Consider the following 24,623-nt stretch of genomic DNA (forward strand, 5'->3'; position numbering starts at 1 on the left):
CTGATTTTACTAACTTTGTTAATCCTTTAGGTATTCCACAGAAATTAAAGGAAAATGGAGATTACATTTCTAAATTTTTGGGCAGATTTTCCATTTTAATCATTTTTTTTCCCTTTAACACATCAAGGGTTAACAGCCAAAAAAACTCAATATTTATTACCATGATTCTGTGGTTTACATTTGGTGGTGTGCATTTTCCATTCTTTAGGTCCCTTTCACAAGAGCGAGTTTTTCAAGCGGGTGCAATGTGTAAAGTGAACGCATAGCACCCGCACTGAATCCTAACCCATTCATTTCAATGTGTCTGTTTACATGAGCATTTTTTTCTCACATCAGTTCTGCATTGCGTGAAAAACGCAGCATGTTCTATATTCAGCGTTTTTCACGCAACCCTGGCCCCATAGAAGTGAATGGGGCTTTAGTGAAAAATGCATTGCATCCGCAAGCAAGTGCCGATGCAATGCGTTTTTCACTGATGGTTGCTAAGAGATGTTGTTTGTAAACCTTCAGTTTTTTATCACGCGCGTGAAAAACGCATCTTGGGCCAAATGATTCTTATCTACCGACACATTCTATGTTTCTATCTAAACGCATTTCACCCGCGCAGAAAAAACTGAACAAATGAAGTAATTCGCAGACAAAACTGACTGAACTTGCTTGCAAAATTGTGCGAGTTTCATTAAACGCACCCTGAACACATCCGGAGCCAACCCATCACGCTCGTTTGAAAGAGGCCTTAGGGCAGTGATAGGCAAACTACGGCTCTCCAGCTGTTGCAGAACTACAACTCCCAGCATGCAAAGACTGCCTACAGCTTTCAGCCTACAGCAGGGCATGGTGGGAGTTGTAGTTTTGCAATAGCTGGAGAGCCGCAGTTTGCCTATCACTGCCTTAGGGTATAATCATGTGCGGCAGATTTGATGCGCTGATATCTGCGACTGAAAATCTGCTCTATTCATCTGAAAGGTGTTGTTTTGCTCCATGCACATGGATACACAAATGTGTATCAGTTATGACTAAGGACTAAGTGTCTGAAATGTGTAGACTGGTGTTGGAGTGTGAGGATTTGTTACCTGAAATAAAGAAACAAGCAACGCAACTACATTGAAGTGCTGGAGCTGCATTTTTTATTACATTATCAAGGTCTTACCAATTTTGTTCCGTGCACAAGGGGTTAACTAAAATTCAGGTAAGCTGGAACTTCACTATGGACAAATGTGTCCACTAGTGTTGATCGAGCGCTATGCTCGAATTTCCTCCCTGCATGTTTGTTGGCTGCTACGCAGCCAATAAACATGCGGGTGAGTGCTTCCACTCACTGTAATTCCGTAGCCATGTTGGTTACTAGCATTATAGTGATTGGCTGGCCGAAACGCGTCATCGGGTGCTATAAATGATCACACGTGGTTAGGCCAGTCTTAGTCAGAGAGAGCTGTGCTGTAGAAGGGACAGATAGTGTAGGGAATCAAATTTAATTTTTTTGTTAGGCAGGGTTGGTGTTAAAGGGAATCTGTCACCTGCTTTTAGCATTTTAAGCTGTCACCATTGCCATGTTCACTAAAGTACCTTATTTCCTGCAGTCTTCTTCTTACTTTATTTCGTTTTGTCATTTTGATAAAAAATGCCTTTTTATGATATGCTAATGAGGCTCCAAGGTGCCCAGAGGGGCGTTTTTTTCCCTTTCCGGTGCCCAGTGACGCCCCCCTGCAGTGCCCAGTCCGCCTTAATTTGAATCCCAAGAACGCCTCCTGATCCTGAAATAACCTCCCACAGCCCCGGCAAACGGTTCCGCCCCCTCCCCACGTCATTGTCTACCTTCTAGAAATGCTCCATCCTTCTTCCTGTCGGCGGCTGGGTTTTCTGGCCGCCGACAGGAAGGAGGACGGAGCATTTCTAGAAGGTAGACGATGACGTGGGGAGGGGGCGGGACCGTTTGCCGGGGCTGTGGGAGGTTATTTCAGGATCAGGAGGCGTTCTTGAGATTCAAATTAAGGTGGGCTGGGCACTGCAGGGGGGCGTCACTGGGCACCAGAGAGGGAAAAAAACGCCCCTCTGGGCCCCTTGGAGCCTCATTAGCATATCATAAAAAGGGCTTTTTTATCAAAATGACAAAACGAAATAAAGTAAGAAGAAGACTGCAGGAAATAAGGTACTTTAGTGAACATGGCAATGGTGACAGCTTAAAATGGTAAAAGCAGGTGACAGATTCCCTTTAAAGACTCAAAAGTCCTTTTAAGTACTATTGTTGTGTCTGGCAGCAATATATATTTTTAGCACAACTTCTGCTAAATTGAGTACGATTAGAGACCCAAAAGTCCTTTTAAGGAATATTGTTGTATCTGGCAGCAATATATATTATTAGCACAACCTGCGCTAAATTGCTTGCAATTGTTTGGCCGCTGCAGATAGCGACATTATCTGCGCTACATCTCCTGTGTAACGTGTGCGCAGCCTAAAAATATCTGTGACATCCAGTGTACTTTTTGCATAGACGGTGTCTGCTGCGGACAGTTACATTACATGTGCTACATCTCCTGTGTAACATTTGTGCATCCTAAAAATATCTGTGACATCCAGTGTATTTTTTCCGTAGACACTGCGGATAGCGACATTATCTGCGCTACATCTCCTCCTGTTTAACGTGTTCGCATACTAAAAATATCTGTGACATCCAGTGTACTTTTTCCGTAGACGGTGTCCGCTGCGGACAGTTACATTACCTGTGCTACATCTCCTGTATAACGTTTGCGCATCCCAAATAGCTGTGACATTCCCTGTAATTTTTTATTAGCTGCTGGTGACAGCAGCGACATTACCTGCGCTATATCTCATGTATAATGTTTGCACTTCCTAAATATCAGTGACATTCAGTCAAATTTTTTCGCTCGTTCCCTCAAAAACGCATGGTCTGAACTGTGATCTGTACCCACTTCACATTTGGGAATCGCTGCGACAATTTTTGTCATATGTATTGGGACTCTTTTATTTTTTCATAATTTTTTTGCTGCTGGTGGCAGCGACATTACCTGCACTACATCTTCTATATGTTTGCACATCCCAAATAGCTGTGACATTCCCTGTAATTTTTATTAGCTGCTGGTCACAGCGACATTACCTACGCTACATCTCCTGTATAATGATTGCACATCCTTGTAAATATCAGTGACATTCAATCTAATTTTTTTCGCTGCTGGTGGCAGCAGCATTACCTGTGCTACTTCTCCTGTATAATGTCTGCACATCCCAAATAGCTGTGACATTCCCTGTCATTTTTTTTTTTTTTTGCCGCTGGTCACAGCGACATTACCTGCGCTACATCTCCTGTATAATGTTTGCACATCCTAAATATCAGTGACATTCAGTTTGGATAGCACCCGACTGCCTAGCGAGGGTGTGTAGGGACTGGTGGTCTGTCCCCCACCTTCGGTCTGTTTATCTTATACCCTTCACAGGGTTCATATGCATGTAATCTACTGGGATATAGTACTTTAGGGCTTAAATGGCAACAGGCCCTTCTTTAGAGCACGAGGAGTTGCAGGGAACGCCTCCAGCACATATATACCCCTTCCCCCCCTCAGGCACTTCCTCTTGACAGTGGAAGCTTTTTGGCCCCGCCCTCCCCTATTGCAGTTCAGTATTTGAATTAGCATCTGAATTCTTTGTTCAGTTTGCCCTGGATATCTGGTTCATACTGTTTTCAATTTCCTAGTACTACACATTCCTTTTTGAGTTCTTTGAAGTCACAGCAGGCGGCATTTGAATACAGTGGAGATTTGCTGGAAGCGGATGGCGGACTTGCCCGCTGGGAGTCCAGCGGTTGGCATACCGCGACAATGGTTATGGAGATGTTTTGGGTGTTGCTGCGTTAAAATGAATGAAGAAGCTGTGGCCGATCACCACCCAGCAATTAAGAAAGTTAAAGTATGAGTTGGTGTCATTTTTTATCAGGGTTGGCGGGTGGGCCGTTGGAAGGGGCCATGGGCTGGTTAAAGGTACACCCCCCTCTCCTTTCAGTACCAGAAGTCAAATTTATTTGCGCATACACTTACAAAACCTGCGCTACTGTACGTGTGACATACTTGCAAGCATATATACCATTTAATATGCAGAAGGCGAGCTGTAAAGGACGGGGAAGTAGCCGTGCTAATGATGGTGCACGCAGAGGCTGCTGCCAGAGCACAAGAAACACACTCATCCACAATACCTAGCTTCAAGTCCCAGTTTGCAGGGTGGCGCAGGAAACCACTCTCGAAGTCAGACCAGTGTGACAAGGTGGTCGGTTGGATTGCAGCAGATAATGCTTCCAGTCGGTTAAGCACCACCCTGTCTTCCAAAAACTCCAGTCTCAGTAGCCAAGAGTCTGGTCAACAGAATCCTCATCCTGATCCTCTTTCCTACCACCATCGAGTCTTGCCAAACAAGTGATCCCACACTTGGATATTCCGAGGAGCTCTTTTCATCGCCATTCCTTGATTTGGGCCTCTCGCCAAGCCCGCTTGAAGAGGAACATGAGGAGATCGTGTGCACCGATGCCCAAACTCTTGAGCATCCACAGTCACAAGAAGATGACGGTGAGGAACGGCAATTAGTGTTTCACGAGGTGGATAATGAGGATGAGACACATATGTCAATAAGTGAGGTTGTTGTTAGGTCAACAAGTCAGGAGGATGACCAGAGTGAAGAAGTGGAAGAGGAGAGGTTTAACGATGAAATCAGTGACCTAACCTGGAAAGGTGGCAAGACAAGCGAGGAAAGCAGTACAGAGGGGAAGGGATCCGCAGCACCGCAACAGGCTGGAAAAGGCAGTGGGGTGGCAAAAGGGAGAAGGCGGGCCACACCAAACAGAACCGCAACTGTTCCCCGGAGCACCCCCTTGTGGCAATCTCCCTTGCCAAGGGGTAAGTGTTTCCCAGTCTGGCGCTTTTTTGAGGAAAGTGCAGACGATAAAAGAATTGTCATTTGTAACCTGTGCTGTACCAAAATGAGCAGTGGCGTGAACACTAGCAACCTCACCACCACCAGCATGATCTGCCACATGGCATCAAAGAACCCTAATAGGTGAGCCGAACGCCTGGATCCACAATCAGTGTCTGCGGGTCACACCAATGCCTCCTCTTCCCCTGTGTTACGTGCTGGTCAATCCCCTGTCCAAGACGCAGACCCGGATGCCTCCCGCCTTGCACCTGGACCTTCGCAAGCACCATCAGCTAGCACATCCACTTCTGTTTCTCAGCGCAGCATACAGATTTCCATACCCCAGGCCTTAGAACAAAAGCGCAAATACATAGCCACCCACCCACAGGCCACAGCACTAAATGCGTACCTTTCCAAATTGCTATCCCTGGAAATGTTGCCATTTAGGCTTGTGGACACTGAGGCTTTCCGCTGCCAGATGGCGGCGGTCCCTCGTTACTCAGTCACCAGCCGCCACTATTTTTCCTTGTGTGCCGTCCCCGCCTTACACCAGCATGTGTCCCGTAACATCACCCGTGCCCTGACCAACGCAGTTATTGAGAAGGTCCACTTAACGACTGACACATGGACAAGTGCTTGTGGACAGGGACGCTACATTTCCCTGAAGACACACTGGGTGCACGTTGTGGAGGCTGGGAGCGAGTCGTACTCTGGGATGGCACAGGTGCTCCTCATGCCAAGGATTGCGGGCCCTACTTCCATCAGGATTTCTGCCACCACCTATATTAGTGGCTGCAACCCCCCCCCCCCCCCTTCTTCTCCTCTACCTTCTCCTCCACTTCCACCTCTGAATTCTCATTTTGCAGCACCAGTCAGCCATCAGTCAGTATCTGGAAGCAATGTAGCACTGCATTGGGGAAGCGGCAACAGGCCGTGCTGAAACTAATATGTTTAGCTGACAAATAGCACACCGCCACAGAGCTGTGGCAGGGCATAAGGGACCAGACTGAGCTATGGCTCTCGCCAATCAACTTACAACCAGGCATGGTTGTGTCTTATAATGGCCGTAACTTGGTGGCGGCTTTGGAGCTCTGCAAGCTCACACACATACCATGCCTAGCCCACTGTCATGCCCCGCTCTGACGATGTGCGGAGGTCAGCCAGGATAGCAGCACGAGTTTAGTGTTTGTTTTGGAGCACTGGGTGGGGTTATGTGTTTAAATAGCACTCCGCCCCAGAGCGGATTATATTATTCACTTTGGTCTTGGAAGCTGGAAAGGAAGGTTGTCTGTTCCAGCGCAGTGAGATAAGTGTGGTTTCTTGTTTGATTGTTTGGTGTCATCTTCCCCATCCAGGTTCTGTGCGAGCAGGCTGCTCTTATTTCCCCTCTTCACCATCTCAGGGAATTTAGGGTGTTTCAGTCCAGGCACGGGGACACTTCATACCTACCACAAAGGTATGCATGTGGGCTGAGCAGTGCAGGGAGAGAGGTCAGGGATAAGTTAGGAGGTGACCCTTCCCCTGCCTCTCGCCTAGAGCCTGGTTGGTGGTTTAACTGTTAGTCTAAGTGCACGTCCGCCGTGACACCCACGTGTTCAACTTGGTGGTTCAGCGGTTTCTCAAAACCTATCCCAATTTGCTTGAGCTACTGGTGAAGGTGTGCCGCGTGTGTGCCCATTTCCGAAAGTCATCTACAGCTGCCGCCGGTCTGGAAACGCTGCAGCAGCACTTGCAATTGCCAGCTCACTGACTGTTGTGCGACGTGAGCACGCGCTGGAACTCCACATTCCACATGTTGGCCAGTTTTTGTGAGCAGCAGAGGGCAGCAGTAGAATACCAGCTGCAACATGGTTGTCGCCTTTCCAGTCACAGATGGTGAGTGGCGATACCGCTATTATCAGTGTAACCATGCCACTTCTGTGTCTACTGAAACGATCGCTGCTCACAATTAAGGCGGATGCTTTGCATGTGGAAGAGTTGGAAATGGGGGAAGACAGTACACAGAGTGATAGCCAGACCACCCTCAGTTCGTCTTCTCAGCGCAAATTGTATGAGGAGCAGGAGACGGTTGCCTCCGCTACAGAGGGTAGTACCCATAACAGGTTTATTCTATCTGTTCAGCATGGATGGGCCTAAGAGGAAGAAGAGGATGAGGAGATTGAGAGTCATCCTCCTGATGAGGACAGCAAAGTCTTGTCTGTTGGGACTCTGGCATACATGGCTGACTTTATGTTAGGCTGCCTTTCCTGTGACCCTCCGCGTTATACGCATTTTGGCCAACACCGATTACTGGTTGTTCACCCTTCTCGACCCCCGCTACAAAGAGAAATTCTCATCTCTCATTCCTGTGGTGGAGAGGACTAGCAAAATGGTGCAATACCAGAAGGTCCTTCTGGTACAATACTGGCAGCAGAGTACGTAGTTCCTTGGGCAACCAAGGAGGGGAGATGAGGGGAACACACAACATTTCTAACAGAGGCACAGTTTCATGACAACCTGCCAGCAACCTCACCCTGATGTGCGGCCTATTGTCACAAGGAGAGAAAAGTTTTGGAAGGTGAAGTACGTAGCAGACCGTGTCAGTGTCCCCAATGAACTGGCGCTCTACGCCTTGGAGGTGCTGGCCTACCATGCCGCCAGCGTTTTGTCAAAGCAGTATTTACTGTAGTGCTGCTGAGGGCATAATAACTGATAAGCGCATCCGACTGTCAACTGAAAATGCTGACAGGTTGACTCTTATCAAAATGAACAAGCCTGGATTGCCCCTGACTTCTCTACTCCACCAGAGGAAATCTGCTGAACATAAAGGCACTTTAAATGTGGCTTTTATGGTGTATTGAATACACTGTATTCCCATGCACCCCTTCCACACAAAAAAGGATATATGGTAAAATCTCCCTTTTCTTGTCCTCCTCCTCAATCATATCAACATGTTTATTAGGCTGCCTTCGCTGCTAATATTTTAGAGGGTCAGCTCAGCAGCAGGCCCTCGCACATAATGTTTTAGATGGTCAGATCAGCAGCAGGCCCTCAACCATAATATTTTCGATGGTCAGCTCAGCAGCAGGCCCTCAACCATAATTTTTTCGATGGTCAGCTCAGCATCAGGCCCTCGCCCCTAAGGTTTTAGGGGGTCACCAGCAGGCCCTTGCTCTTAATGTTTTTGAGGGTCACCAGCAGGCCATCAATCATAATTTTTCAAGTGTGTGTATGATGCCCTTCTTTATGTCTAATAAAGGGTGTATTGGAGTGCGGGTTCCTTGTCATTTTTGGCAGCACTTTCACTTAGTGCATAGGCTTTATGAGTGTAGGAGTCCCACTACTTGAACAATTGTACCACAATGTGAATGAGGCCCTCCTTTATGTGATATACAGGTTGTATCGTAAACCGTCTTCCTTGCAATTTTTGGCAGCACTTTTACTTTATATACAAGTAAATATACAGGAAATAATGTTCCCTAGCAATTTTTCATCTAAAATCGATTTTATCTTTGGTTTTGTGCGTATTATTAAAATTGGCCTAATACTCGGACAACATCGTTCCCAGCAGCGAGCTGGGAGTCCAAGATGCATCGAGACATTTTCCCCATGCTGTTCCCGAACCATTTCAGTGGTGTTTCCATAAATTTCTGACCTTTTCATGTGAACCAGACACCCTCCCCTCTTCAGAGAAGGGGGTGCCTGGTCTAATGCTCGGGTTCTCTCATTGACTTCCATTGTGCATCCCGAGGTGTTCTAATCGAGCACCCAAGCACTTTGGTGCTCGATCAACACTAATGTCCACTCTTAAATTGTACCTATCACTTTCACAAAACTTCTAGCATGTCATAGTGTTTTGCCTCTTTGTTTGTGCTTGGCTCTCCTAAGAGCTATCAGATCCCTGATTTGACATTCTGTCTTATAGGCTACAGGTTATTTTAGACTTGTAGACTATAAGACTCTGGGACAACACTTCTGCATAGGTGAGTGCAAGTATGCTATTAAATTGTGTGGGTCCGCACATTCGTCTCATCTCAGCATCTCATGGGCTCCCATGCCTTACACTGACCTGAAGAGACTGAAGGGCCATATTTTTGGGGACAGTTACAGAGAACATGGCCTGGATTGTGCACTATAGTACACAAAGCAGGACGCTATCATTGTTGAACCACTTTTACTGTACTGGCAAATACAATTTTAAGTGACAGATTTCTTTAAGGGAAAAGTCACAGAGTAGTGAAGATAAGACACATTTGATGTGTGATGTCCTGAACCTATGTAAGGTGGAGAGGGGAGATAGCCAGTTGTTTAATACAACATACAGATGTTGTAGGGTTGGCACACATTCTTTATAAGACGTGTTATCTAAACAAAAATCTCAAAGCAAACGACTTTCATTGCTTTTCAATGGCTTTTGTTTCAAGATAACACAATGAGTTAAGAAATTTGAGTGAAGAGTTTGAGTGTTAACTCTGCTACATCTGTACAAGCAGGAGCTAAAGAACATGGTCCAGTACCGACAGTACTGCCTTTTTGGGTACTCAGTTACAGCAAGCATAATACACTTATACAATAATAGACTACTTTTCTTTACATTCTAATCATTATCTGCAACTTCCTATATACTCTGTTTCATTTCCTCACTATTTTAAAGAACGTCATTTTTGTCAGTGAAAGTAAATATTCTTGCTTACATTTAGAAGTTAAGAAAACCAAACACAGTCCAGAGAATTGACTGTTTGCCTAAATTTTATTAAGTTAAGGGGGTTTTCAGGGTAGATATTTCACAGTGCAAAACAATAAATACATTTGCCTCACACTAATTAATTAGGTTTACAGTGGATGTGGTCGAACGCTAAAACCAGAACAAAAAATCTTTATTAAAAAAAAATAAAAAAATAAAAACGGGCTGAAGTAGGAAGGCCCAACAACAAAAACTCCTGGAAATAAGGGACTCAAGACCACTTATAGTATGCACTATATGCCTCTCACCATTTAACGTTAATTGCTGGAGTATAGGGAACCTTTTAACATAATCTTAAAGTGGTATAGTTAGTCCCTAATGTGCCTGAGATATAACTACATTGCAGGCCTCTCTAACTAGGCAGGAAAATGATACTGAATGCCAGAAAGAAGCTAATTTGGAAATAGACCGCTGGACAAGCTATAGTAATTTGCTTAATTATTATGCTACCAAAGATTCCATCCTCATACACGCTACCTTCATGTAGCTGAGGATAGAATGCAGTGGCCTAACCCTGTATGTAACCAACTAGCTTCAAGAGCTAATTCTTGCTCTGCTATCAATCTAGTTCCTATGCTGAGGCTCAATGCTTTTCTAAAATCTCATCAGGAGCCCTCATAGATAGAACTTTAGAGAATTATGTAAAGATCAGCAGGGTAATGCCATGCACGCCATGTTACACTCGCTTGTAGAGTATCCGGCACTGAGAAGTATAAAAATCAAGCACAGTCCAGAGGGTTGATTGTTTGGCTAAATGTTATCACGTTAAGGGGGTTTTCATGGCAGTTCATCAATTTCAGATCCATGGGGGTCCGACTCCTGGCATACAGGCCAATCAGCAGTTTAAAGGGTCGGCAGCACTCAGGCGAGCTACTGCATGTGGCCTCCTCACAGTATACCAAGCACAGCACCATACATTGCATAGTGGATGTGCTTGGTAATGCAGCCCAGGCCCATGCACTAGAAAAGGACTAAGATGTACATAGGCAATATAATCAATGAATGTGATGTCACTGAGCTAAGAAGCAGCTCAGGCACTCAACAATGCGTCGTGGCCTCTTCAAAAAGCTGATCAGTAGGGTCCCGAGAGTTGTACCCTCACCGAACAAACATTGATGACCGATCTTAAGCATAGGTCATAAATATTTTACTGCCTGAAAAACCTTTTGAGTTAAAAGGGTTTTCCAGGATTTTTATACTGATGACCTATCCTCTGGAGTAATCAGTAACTGAACGTGGGGATCTAACAGCCGGGACCCCTGCCTATGAGCTTTTTTTCGAAGGCAGCGGCGCTCCTGTGAGAGCCAATGCCTTCTCGCAGCTTACTAAGCACAGTGCCATACATTGTATAGCGGCTGTGCTTGGTATTGCACTCAACCTCATTCACTAGGGATGAGCAAATTGAATTTGGATGCTTCATCTGAAGTCGGTTTGCAAAAAACTTTGTTTTAATACTGTACAGAGTGGGAGCTCCATACAGTATTAGAATGTATTGGCTCTGGTGAGCCAAAGTTATAACTTCACGAAGTCACGCGAGACTTTGTGTAATAACTTCGGGAATTAGGTTTTATTGTATAAAACCTTGATACAGAACTCGGGTTTAGCTAGTCCATGTGAATGTGTCATCACTCGGCCTAGGAAAGTCAGAGAGAAGGCTGTGGTGCTTACAGGAACGGTAGTTCCTTCTCAAACAGCTGATCGACTGAGGTCTTGGGTGTTGGAACCCCACCCCACCGATCAGATAATGATGACCTATGCAGAGGATAGGTCATCAGAATTAAAATCTCAGAAAACCCCTTTAATTGTTTAATAGCTAAACAGCCTGGATTCATGTTATAATTTTTACCTGCAGTATACAGGTAAATCATTGCAATCTATCAAAACAGGAAAGACATTTGAGCTGATGATCCCAAGGGTGGATATCCATAGCATTAAGACAAACTATAATGTTTCCCCTAGAGAGAGGGATCATTACTAGTGATGAGCGATAGGTGCCATATTCGATTTCGACGAAATTCGCGAATATTCGATAGAATATTCGTTTTATATTCGTCGAAATCGAATATTCGTCATTATTCTTGTTATCGCGATTAATATGCGATTTAAATAATCGCGTATTGCGATTTTAACTTAAAGGCTACTCTCCTATTGAAATAGCAATGCGATTAATTCAAGTTCAATAATAATCGAATTTCGATTTTAACTTAGCACTGCTATATTCCATATTCATTAATTCTAGCTTAATATGGAATATAGCAGTGCTAAGTTAAAATCGAAATTCGATTATTATAACTTGAATTTTTTTTTTTTTTTTTATTGTTAGATTTTTTTCTTTCCCACTTACCCTTACCTGTCCTTTGGATTCCTGGCTTCCTGGCTGCTCCAGTCAGTGCCCGTTGCCGCTTCTGCTGACTTCCGTGCTCATGGAGCATCCCCATCACCATGGGAACGTCTCCATATACTAGAATGTACTGTCGGATTTGAGAATTACGTGAAAAATCGCAATTCGATTATTTCAAGTTATAATAATCGAATTTCGATTTTAACTTAGCACTGCTATATTTAATTCTAGCCTAATATGGAATATAGCAGTGCTAAGTTAAAATCGAAATTCGGTTATTATAACTTGAATTAATCGATTTGCGATTTCAACTTGGACCTGGTTTACTATGGTTGGCTTGGTAGAATTAGCCAATATGACGAATGTATTCGTCATATTCCACAAAACGAATATAACGAATGTATTCGTCATATTCCACAAAACGAAGATAACGAAGTATTCTGCATCTTCGTTTTAGCTACCTATTCGTCAACTTCGCTAATTCTAGCAATCATATAGGAAAGTTTACTATAGAGACAGCTAAGTTTAATTCGCTATGCGATTATATGACTGCTTTTTAAAAATAAATAAATAGAATAATTATAATACCTGATAATTATTATAATTATTCTATTTATAAAAAAAGCAAAGTAATATAATCGCATAGCGAATTAAACTTAGCTGTCTCTATAGTAAACTTTCCTATATGATTGCTAGAATTAGCGAAGTTGATGAATAGGTAGCTAAAACGAAGATGCAGAATACTTCGTTATCTTCGTTTTGTGGAATATGACGAATACATTCGTCATATTCGCTAATTCTACCAAGCCAACCATAGTAAACCAGGTCCAAGTTGAAATCGCAATTCGATTAATTCAAGTTATAATAATGGAATTTCGATTTTAACTTAGCACTGCTATATTCCATATTAGGCTAGAATTAAATATAGCAGTGCTAAGTTAAAATCGAAATTCGATTATTATAACTTGAAATAATCGAATTGCGATTTTTCACGTAATTCTCAAATCCGACAGTACATTCTAGTATATGGAGACGTTCCCATGGTGATGGGGACGCTCCATGAGCACAGAAGTCGGCAGAAGCGGCAACGGGCACTGACTGGAGCAGCCAGGAAGCCAGGAATCCAAAGGACAGGTAAGAACAACTTTAGGGAAGTGGGAAAGAAAAAAATATAACAATAAAAAAAAAAAAAAAAAAAAAGAATATTCGAAATATTGGCGAATTAGCGAAGTGCCGATATTCGCGAAAAAAATTTGATATTCGAATATTCGCGCTCAACTCTAATCATTACATAAAAATTAGGTTTAGTTACATAAATCTGGAAAAGCCCTTTAATTTACACTATGATGCTGCTACCTATCTATGTGCTTAACAGGGAATTTTGAATATATGAAACTGTTTTAAGGAATATAGTGCATCCATTACTTATTTTATATTATGTATGAAAGGAATGCTAGTCCGTGAGCCATTATACTCCAGAGAGTGTAAAACCACAACCAAAATGATTTTCATTTTGTATAAGCTACAGTACAGAAACATTGCATAATACTGCAGCTGTAGAAAAACTTGAAATATATATGCAATATGTTTTAAGGAGCTAGTCTTAGAGCTTACAAAAGCATAAAAACCTATCTGAGTAGTAGAAAAGAACACAGTGAATATATGAGTAACATTCAGATTGAAGAAAAAGTGCACTTTTTTTTTTTATTATTCAACTAGTGCATATATGAAGACGTTTTCCCCACAACCTACATATTTACTCTAATTATTAAACCATGTTTTTAATTAGAGAAACATTGGAAGTCGGTTCGCATAAAACTTTGTGTCAATACTGTATGTAGCGAGCGCTCTGTACAGTATTAGAATGTATTGGCTTCGATGAGCCGAAGTTATTACTTTGCGAAGTCTCGCGAGACTTCGCATAATAACTTCATAAATTGATTTCTACTGTAAAAAAACATTTCCCGAACTCGGGTTCGGTTCCAAGTGGTACCTCTCTCTGTGCAGTATTGAAAGAAAGTTTTATGAAAATTGACTTTGGATGTTTTATCCGAAGTCGATTCGCTCATCCCTAGAGATGAGCGAAGGTTTTAAAAATTTGATTCGGCAACTAAGTTGAAGTTAGTCAAAAAATTCATCAAGAATCGCTATAATTCAGGTATACCCAGGCCACTCTGCCTTATGGTACAGCCACAGAGAGCGACTGTGCTGCAGGCGGGTTGCAGCCATGCTATGGAGAACCATGGCCAATAAGCTCACAGCTACCTTTAATTTATTAATTAAGACTACACTGTATGGTCAGTCTTCATTGTTAATGGCCGCACGGCACCTTTAATGAGCCTTTAAACAGGGGCTGTACCCACTTCTCCAACCCTGGCACTCTCCTGCCCTATAGATGATACCCTTCTTCTGCCATCTACTTTTCCTCCTTTTCCACATCATCTAATATCAATGAGAATATGTCATCAGGAACATCAGTTCCCGTCTCTCTGAATCTTGCCGACTTTTCTAGAACATGGAATAAGTAAAGCCAGCAAAAGATGAGGATGGTCATCATTAAGACCTACCCCCAAGGGGTGCAGACTGGATAGTATTGGTTGGCACGCTGACACTGGAATAATAAAGGCTTCCATCTTATTGTTATTGAATTACATTTACGGCTGATATAGGAATAAATAAATGTAGGAATAAATAAAACTGAGGCAGAATAGGTCTCCCAGCACTCTCCCTGCACTCCCCCTGCACTCTCCCTGTACTCTCCCTGCACTCTCCCTTCTCCAATATTCATTTTCAGCAACACTGTCCCTATGGCATGTCTCTTCCTATGCTCAGCTCACAGGACAATGGCGGAGACCGAGCAGGATGAGGGTTTTATATGCCTGTGACATCATAGGGGATGACAATCTGCAGATTGGCTGGCTGCGCGGGATTATAGGTAATCTTGCATTCCCAAGCTTCTTACTTTCACTTTGTAACGTGTGCAGCCTCCATTTTAGAAAAAGCTGATTCGTTACAACAAAATGCAAGGAAATTTGGATTACTTGCGAATCAAAGTTTTCTAAACTTCAGACTAAAACTAATATAAATGTTACATTAGAGGGGGGCGTGGCCGGAAGCTGGCATGAGCAGACGCGGTTAGCAGAAGCTCCGGACCTCATACCCTAGCTTTAGCATTAATCCTGATCTTACCAAACGCCAACATTTCTACACCGAGGGGTAAGAGATCGGGTAGATCTCGTGCACTGAAAATGTCCCGACATAGAGCTCCTACCACCGCAGAAAAGCTCAAAGAGTTTGCCCGCCTGGATAATCAAGATGGCGGCGGAGCGGGAACGCAGGCACACTCACCATCGGCCTCTGGGGAATCGCTAGTGGAAGCTGAGGAAGCGACCCAGGGTGAGCCATCACTCAAACAAGTGACGGAACAGCTATTGCTAGCTATTACATCCTCTCGGTCCTCCTTGTCAGGGAAGCTGGAGGGGGTAAAGGTGGACATAGGCCTGCTACGGGCTGACTAGTGATGAGCGGGAGGTGCCATATTCGATTTCGCGATATTTCGCGAATATTCGCATGAATATTCGTGTTATATTCGTCGAAATCGAATATTCGCAATTATTCCAATTATCGCAAAATTATTTTTTCGCATATTGCGAAAATTTATCTTGATAGTATAAGGCAACGTTCCTATGCTAATGACTATGGCTAGGCTAATATGTGTATTTTACGAAATTTCGTAATATTGCTCTAACTTCGTCTCAGAATATTACGAATATTCTAAAAGACGAAGTTAGAGCAATATTAAGAACATTTGCAAAAGTCGAAATTGCGATGCGAGTAATATAACACGAAATAGTCGCATGAAGATTTAAACTTAGCACTGCTATATTCCATATTCTAGCCTAATATGGAATATAGCTGTGCTAAGTTAGCACTGCTATATTCCATATTAGGCTAGAATATGGAATATAGCTGTGCTAAGTTGAAATCTTCATGCGACTATTTCGTGTTATATTACTCGCATCGCAATTTCGACTTTTGCAAATGTTCTTAATATTGCTCTAACTTCGTCTTTTAGAATATTCGTAATATTCTAAGAGACGAAGTTAGAGCAATATTACGAAATTTCGTAAAATACACATAGATTGTATTTAAGCTAATATACTGCTATAGTAATAATTTTTAATAGTGTACATATTTTACAAAACTTAAGTTCAGAAGAGGCAAAAAAAAATTACAGGAAAAAAAAGGGATTATAGCACTATATTAGCTAAATTACAATCTATATGTGTATTTTACGAAATTTCGGAATATTGCTCTAACTTCGTCTCTTAGAATATTCGTAATATTCTAAGAGACGAAGTTAGAGCAATATTACGAAATTTCTAAAAGACGAAGTTAGAGCAATATTAAGAACATTTGAAAAAGTCGAAATTGCGATGCGACTTATATAACACGAAATATTCGCATGAAGATTTCAACTTAGCACTGCTATACTCCATATTCTAGCCTAATATGGAATATAGCAGTGCTAACTTAGCACAGCTATATTCCATATTAGGCTAGAATATGGAGTATAGCAGTGCTAAGTTGAAATCTTCATGCGAATATTTCGTGTTATATTACTCGCATCGCAATTGCGACTATTGCGAAATTTCGTAAAATACACATATAGATTAGATTGTAATTTAGCTAATATGGAATATAGCAGTAAGTTGAAAACGCCACTGACTGGAGCAGCCAGGAAGCCAGGAATCCAAAGGACAGGTAAGAACAACTTTAGGGAAAGAAAAAAATATAATAAAAAAAAAAAGAAAAAAAACGAATATTCGATTTCGCGAATATATAGAACGATATTCTAAATATTTGCGAAATCTCGAAATTGCGATATTCGAGAAAAAAACTCGCAATTCGAATATTCGCGCTCAACACTAGGGCTGACATGCAGAATATGCGTGAACGCATCAGGGAAACGGAGCAAAGAATCTCTGTTGTGGAAGACAGAGTGAACCCGATGCCGGAGCAAATATCCGACTTGGAAAGGAAGGTTGAATTCTGGCAACAGAAATGTGGCGACTTTGAAAATCGCACAAGACGCAATAATCTGCGCATAATTGGCCTTCCAGAAAGAGCAGAAGGTACTGATCCTGGCACTTTTGTCACCACATGGCTAAAATCTACCTTTCCTGATGCCTCCTTCTCCAGTGCATTCATTGTGGAAAGAGCTCACAGAGTTCCCGCCAAGGCACCACCACCAGGAGCACCTCCACGTCCGCTGTTAGCCCGTTTGTTGAACTCCAACGATAGGGATCGCATCCTTCAACTGGCGAGGCGTAAACAGAATATATGCTTTGAAAACGCCACAATCATGCTTTTTCCGGATTTTTCCGCGGAATTACAAAAACGCAGGGCCACATTTGTGACCGTGAAGAAACGCCTCCGTGAACTGGACATACCATATTCCATGGCGTATCCAGCTCGCCTGCGGATAGCTGATGGGGAAAGGAATAGATTCTTCAACTCGCCGTCGGAGGTTGTCGCCTGGCTGGAAAGCAGACCTCGTCCTGCCAGAGAACAAAGATGACTTTTTTCCCGGGTTATATGTGGTATGCTGCAGTAAGGGGAGGGAGGCATGATGTCGGGATGTAAGGCCTTAATATTGGGATGCAATTTATTTCCACACCTGCCTTGTTTTGTTGGGGGAAAATCTGTCAAGATAAAGCGTTCCTTTTCTTTTACCTTTTTATCTTATTGAAATAATTCATATGCTGCTGATGCGGGTTTTGAAACCCTGAGAGTGATGTGCTTTGTGGGGCGGCTGGGGGGGACATCTTCCCTCTAGATATAGGAATATAGTGATCCATAGATGTATGATGCATAATACATTGGTGCTAGATAAGTGCGTAGGGAATGGAGGGGAGACGTCCCACCTGGGCCTAGACACCTACAACGCTGACAACCTCATATCATTTATAAGAATAACTTTAAGTTGTGCGTATTTTATATATATATTTTTTCTTTTCATATACCTATGTGAAAGTTAGGGTATCCGTCCTTTTAAAAGGTTCAGCTGTCTACATCAGTACGACTGGTAAAGATATACCACTAGTACTCTCCGTTTAAGTTTTGCCACAGTGCTCAGGCACTATTGAAAGTACCTATCCGGAATGGAACACATTCCGAATCCTGCTTGTTTGTATTGTTTTGAGTTATACTTTTACATGTTCACAGATCCGTACTATGTCAATACCATGTTATTAAGGTCACTACATCGCGTAGTCATTGGGATATCAGATGTGAATACTGGGAAATGGCAGACATAAGAATAATGTCGTGGAATATTCAGGGTCTAGGGAGCGTGAGGAAAAGAGCTATGGTGTTTTCTGAGATAAGGAAATTTAACCCACACATATTATGTCTGCAGGAGACTCATTTAGTCACAGATACTGTTAAGCGGCTGAGAAAACCGTGGCAGCAATGGGCACAACACTCCTGCTATACGAATCTGTCCCGTGGAGTATCTCTAATGATACATAAATCATTAAGATGGGAGCTTGAGCAAATGCAGATAGATCCCGCAGGGCGATATGTATTTGTGGCAGCGTATATCCAGGGTACTCTGTATGTCTTGATAGGTGTGTATATACCTCCCCCATCCTCTATGCAAGTACTGCATCAGGCTATTAGTTTTGCTGTTACCTATCCTTCAGCTAGGGTATTATGCATGGGAGACTATAATATGATTATGTCTAACACCTTGGATAGGTTTCATTCAGGTGGCTCTGTGGGTAGTGCTGATGAGTATGGATCCCCTCTAGCTAAATTAATGGCAGAAGTTGGATGGGTGGATATGTGGCGGCTCAAATTCCCTAATGATAATGCTTATTCCTGTCACTCTGCCAGTCATAATAGCCTATCTAGAATAGATTATATTATGGGGAATTCTGATACGTGCTCGGCTAGCTATCAGATTGCATTTGGTGTAAGAGGAGTATCCGACCATTCGCCAATTCTCTTGACTCTGTTAGCTGGACATAAGAGGCCAAGCCAATCGATGAAGATACACCCCTTTTGGCTTACCCTCTTCTCACCTAATGATCGTGTACCGGATCAGCTCGCTGTATTTGCAGAGGTTCACGAGGATAATGTAGATCCCTTGCTGAAATGGGACACACTGAAGGCTTACTTGAGAGGCTGTCTAAAGTCCTCCATATCCTTTGTGAAGAAGGCCTCAGCTAGGTTGGAGGAGGAGATAGCATCGGAATGCTCTGCTTTGGAGAGGATATATGTGAATGATCCCACTGAGCAGAACAAACAGAACTGGCTTATGATAGGAAGCAAATATTTGGCCCTCCTGAAAGAAAAGGCCCAGCGTAGGTTATTTTTCACCCGACAATTTTACTTTGAAATGGCGAATCAATCCAGTAAACTATTAGCCCATATAATCAGACAAAACCAGGCCTCCCCAGCGATTCTTAGGATTAAGGATGCAAATGGTGTCATACTGACTGAGCCTGATGCCATTGTCAGCAGGTTCAGGGAGTATTACCAGGAGCTGTATACTGCAAGAGCAGACTATACAACTGACGAGGTGAGGGACTATTTCTCGGACATAGAGACCCCAAAGTTATCACAGGAATCAAAGAGTATATTGGATGCCCAGATTACAGCTCAAGAGATCTTAGATGCTATATCCGCATTGGCAAAAGGGAAATCCCCTGGTCCTGATGGACTACCAGTGGAGGTTTACTCCAAATATATCACCTCTATATCCCAATCTATGCTACAAATGTATAATGAGTCATTTAGACAGGGAGTTTTACCACCATCCCTATACGATGCGTCTATTGTGATTTTATTGAAACCTGGAAAGGACCCAGTGGAGTGTGGTTCTTACAGGCCGATATCCCTGCTGAATCTGGACTATAAAGTCTTGGCAAAGATTCTGGCATCAAGATTGAGTGGGGTAGTTAGCCCATTGATTCATCCAGATCAGTCGGGGTTCCTGCCTGGGAGATCCACTTCAGATAATATCAGAAGGGTGCAGGTGGTCACGCAATTGGGATTGGCTAGCCATAAGAGATGGGCATTGGCTTCATTAGATGCGGCTAAGGCCTTCGATTCCATAGAATGGCCATATTTACTTACCACACTAGAGCAATTTGGGATTGGACCAAATTTTATTAAATGGATCTCCATATTATATAATGAGCCCAAGTCCAATATTTTAGTAAATGGAATATCTTCAAGTAGCTTTTAGTTAGGTAGAGGCACAAGGCAAGGATGCCCACTTTCGCCCTTGATATTTGCACTGGCTATAGAACCCTTGGCTATACGCATTAGAGCAGATACAATATATCAGGGAGTGAGCCTGAGACAAGGGGAAGATAGAACAGGTTTATATGCAGATGACATGGTGTTATTCATGTCTGAGGTAGAAACCACTCTCCCTAGAGCTGTAACACTTATTGAGGGATTCAGTCGCTTTTCTGGTGTTCTAATTAATTGGACCAAGTCCATACTTTTTCCTTTATATGACATGGAACCTGTACAACTTCCTAATGGGGACTTACCCATAGTCTCCAATTTTAAATATCTGGGAATCACCATTACGAAAGATGCAGTCTCCTTTCACACTTCCAATATTGTACCTCTATTGGACTTTTGTAAGGAGAAATTTAGAGTTTGGGGAGGCTTACCATTATCAGTAGCAGGTCGTATTAACTTGATTAAATTGGTTGTTCTACCCAAATTCTTATATGTTATGGAACATGCGCCTTATATTGTTCCTAAGAAGATTTTTCAGCAGTATACTTCTATGCTAACGCCCTTTTTATGGGGACCTAATAGACACAAGTTGTCAGTAGATATCTTATGCCGTCAAAGGGGCTGTGGGGGCATGTCTTTACCGGACATATACACATATTATTTAGCAGGACAACTACGTTATTTGAAAGCATGGTTAAATGTGGATATCCAAACACCTAGATCAGAATATCTCCTTGCCGAATTCCTAGACCTAAAGTCACTTTGGCCTGTTCTGGAAAAACCAAACTTATTCCCTAGACGATTATTACCAATACATAGATTGGGTGTTCAGGTGAGGAAAGCATGTAAAGCCTTATATAAATACTCGGATTACACACCAGAAATTTCTCTTTGGGATAATCCCATGTTCCCATCTCTGTTGTCGCTCCCTGGAATTCAATTCTGGAAACTACATAATGTAAAACTACTAGGAGATGTATATGATGATAATAGCTTTTGTATAGTGTTGAGCGAACAGTTCGAGCATAGTTCGGGTCCGTACCGAATTTTGGGGTGTTCGTGACACGGACCCGAACCCGAACTTTTTCGTAAAAGTTCGGGTTCGTCGTTCGGCATGTATTTTGGCGCATTTTGAAAGGCTGCAAAGCAGCCAATCAACATGCATCATACTACTTGCCCTAAGATGCCATCGCAGCCATGCCTACTATTGGCAAGGCTGTGATTGGCCAAGTGCAGCATGTGACTCAGCCTCTTTATAAGCTTGTGCGCACGTCGGGACGTGCTCACTCCCGATGTGAATAGAACAGGGATAGACGCAGCTGATGCTAGGGCGAGAATAGGCAGGGATAATTGAATAACTGGAAGCAAATTTCTCTCCTCCACCTGTGATTCATCTGAACAACTGCAGCTGAGCTGCTTTTTTGATAGGGATTGGCTATTTTTAGAGTGGCCAGAGTGATTTTTCCATCCACATGTACCTGGGCTGACCGCCGGCCGCCATTTTGCGACTTGTAGTGCTGCAGCAGAAGCTGCCACAGTGTGCATTCCAAAGCTCCAAACAAGTCAGACATCTACACCTGGGATTCAGACCAATAGCGATTTAGCAGCACAGTCCAAGGCTATTTTTTTTAAAGGTTGTGCAGACCATTTTGTGGCACATGTTACTGGGCTGATAGGCGGCGGCCATCTTGGGACTAGTGCTGCAGCACAATCTCTCCCAACGTCCATTAATCACTTGTAATAGTGGTCTGTGCCATAGAAATCCTACATCAGGGACTTGGGTGTGCTTGTGTCACCCCTACTAATACCAGTCCACCTGTAATCCATACAGTGAAAAGCCATAAAGTATTCCAGTGAGGGAATTTTTTTTTTATTTAAAAAAGGCCAAGTTAGTTTATCTGGCGTTCAATATACTAGATACAGTTAGGCCTGCGTTTCATACATCTGGAATTAGCAAACTAATGTGCTGGGGTTGGGAAAACATATATGTACCCATACTAAAATCTGTCAAAGAAAGCGGTACTCACATATAACAGTCATTCCATCTGTAATCCATACAGTCAAAAGACTGAAAGTATTCCAGTGAGGGAATTTTTTTTATTTAAAAAAGGCCAAGTTAGTTTATCTGGCGTTCAATATACTAGATACAGTTAGGCCTGCGTTTCATACATCTGGAATTAGCAAACTAATGTGCTGGGGTTGGGAAAACATATATGTACCCATACTAGAATCTGTCAAAGAAAGCGGTACTCACATATAACAGTCATTCCATCTGTAATCCATACAGTCAAAAGACTGAAAGTATTCCAGTGAGGGAATTTTTTTTATTTAAAAAAGGCCAAGTTAGTTTATCTGGCGTTCAATATACTAGATACAGTTAGGCCTGCGTTTCATACATCTGGAATTAGCAAACTAATGTGCTGGGGTTGGGAAAACATATATGTACCCATACTAGAATCTGTCAAAGAAAGCGGTACTCACATATAACAGTCATTCCATCTGTAATCCATACAGTCAAAAGACTGAAAGTATTCCAGTGAGGGAATTTTTTTTATTTAAAAAAGGCCAAGTTAGTTTATCTGGCGTTCAATATACTAGATACAGTTAGGCCTGCGTTTCATACATCTGGAATTAGCAAACTAATGTGCTGGGGTTGGGAAAACATATATGTACCCATACTAGAATCTGTCAAAGAAAGCGGTACTCACATATAACAGTCATTCCATCTGTAATCCATACAGTCAAAAGACTGAAAGTATTCCAGTGAGGGGATTTTTTTTATTTAAAAAAGGCCAAGTTAGTTTATCTGGCGTTCAATATACTAGATACAGTTAGGCCTGCGTTTCATACATCTGGAATTAGCAAACTAATGTGCTGGGGTTGGGAAAACATATATGTACCCATACTAGAATCTGTCAAAGAAAGCGGTACTCACATATAACAGTCATTCCATCTGTAATCCATACAGTCAAAAGACTGAAAGTATTCCAGTGAGGGAATTTTTTTTATTTAAAAAAGGCCAAGTTAGTTTATCTGGCGTTCAATATACTAGATACAGTTAGGCCTGCGTTTCATACATCTGGAATTAGCAAACTAATGTGCTGGGGTTGGGAAAACATATATGTACCCATACTAGAATCTGTCAAAGAAAGCGGTACTCACATATAACAGTCATTCCATCTGTAATCCATACAGTCAAAAGACTGAAAGTATTCCAGTGAGGGGATTTTTTTTATTTAAAAAAGGCCAAGTTAGTTTATCTGGCGTTCAATATACTAGATACAGTTAGGCCTGCGTTTCATACATCTGGAATTAGCAAACTAATGTGCTGGGGTTGGGAAAACATATATGTACCCATACTAGAATCTGTCAAAGAAAGCGGTACTCACATATAACAGTCATTCCATCTGTAATCCATACAGTCAAAAGACTGAAAGTATTCCAGTGAGGGGATTTTTTTTATTTAAAAAAGGCCAAGTTAGTTTATCTGGCGTTCAATATACTAGATACAGTTAGGCCTGCGTTTCATACATCTGGAATTAGCAAACTAATGTGCTGGGGTTGGGAAAACATATATGTACCCATACTAGAATCTGTCAAAGAAAGCGGTACTCACATATAACAGTCATTCCATCTGTAATCCATACAGTCAAAAGACTGAAAGTATTCCAGTGAGGGGATTTTTTTTATTTAAAAAAGGCCAAGTTAGTTTATCTGGCGTTCAATATACTAGATACAGTTAGGCCTGCGTTTCATACATCTGGAATTAGCAAACTAATGTGCTGGGGTTGGGAAAACATATATGTACCCATACTAGAATCTGTCAAAGAAAGCGGTACTCACATATAACAGTCATTCCATCTGTAATCCATACAGTCAAAAGACTGAAAGTATTCCAGTGAGGGGATTTTTTTTATTTAAAAAAGGCCAAGTTAGTTTATCTGGCGTTCAATATACTAGATACAGTTAGGCCTGCGTTTCATACATCTGGAATTAGCAAACTAATGTGCTGGGGTTGGGAAAACATATATGTACCCATATTAGAATCTGTCAAAGAAAGCGGTACTCACATATAACAGTCATTCCATCTGTAATCCATACAGTCAAAAGACTGAAAGTATTCCAGTGAGGGGATTTTTTTTATTTAAAAAAGGCCAAGTTAGTTTATCTGGCGTTCAATATACTAGATACAGTTAGGCCTGCGTTTCATACATCTGGAATTAGCAAACTAATGTGCTGGTGTTGGGAAAACATATATGTACCCATACTAGAATCTGTCAAAGAAAGCGGTACTCACATATAACAGTCATTCCATCTGTAATCCATACAGTCAAAAGACTGAAAGTATTCCAGTGAGGGAATTTTTTTTTTATGTAAAAA

The sequence above is a fragment of the Bufo bufo genome, chromosome 3 (assembly GCF_905171765.1).
Source record: "Bufo bufo chromosome 3, aBufBuf1.1, whole genome shotgun sequence".
Taxonomy (NCBI): Eukaryota; Metazoa; Chordata; class Amphibia; order Anura; family Bufonidae; genus Bufo; species Bufo bufo.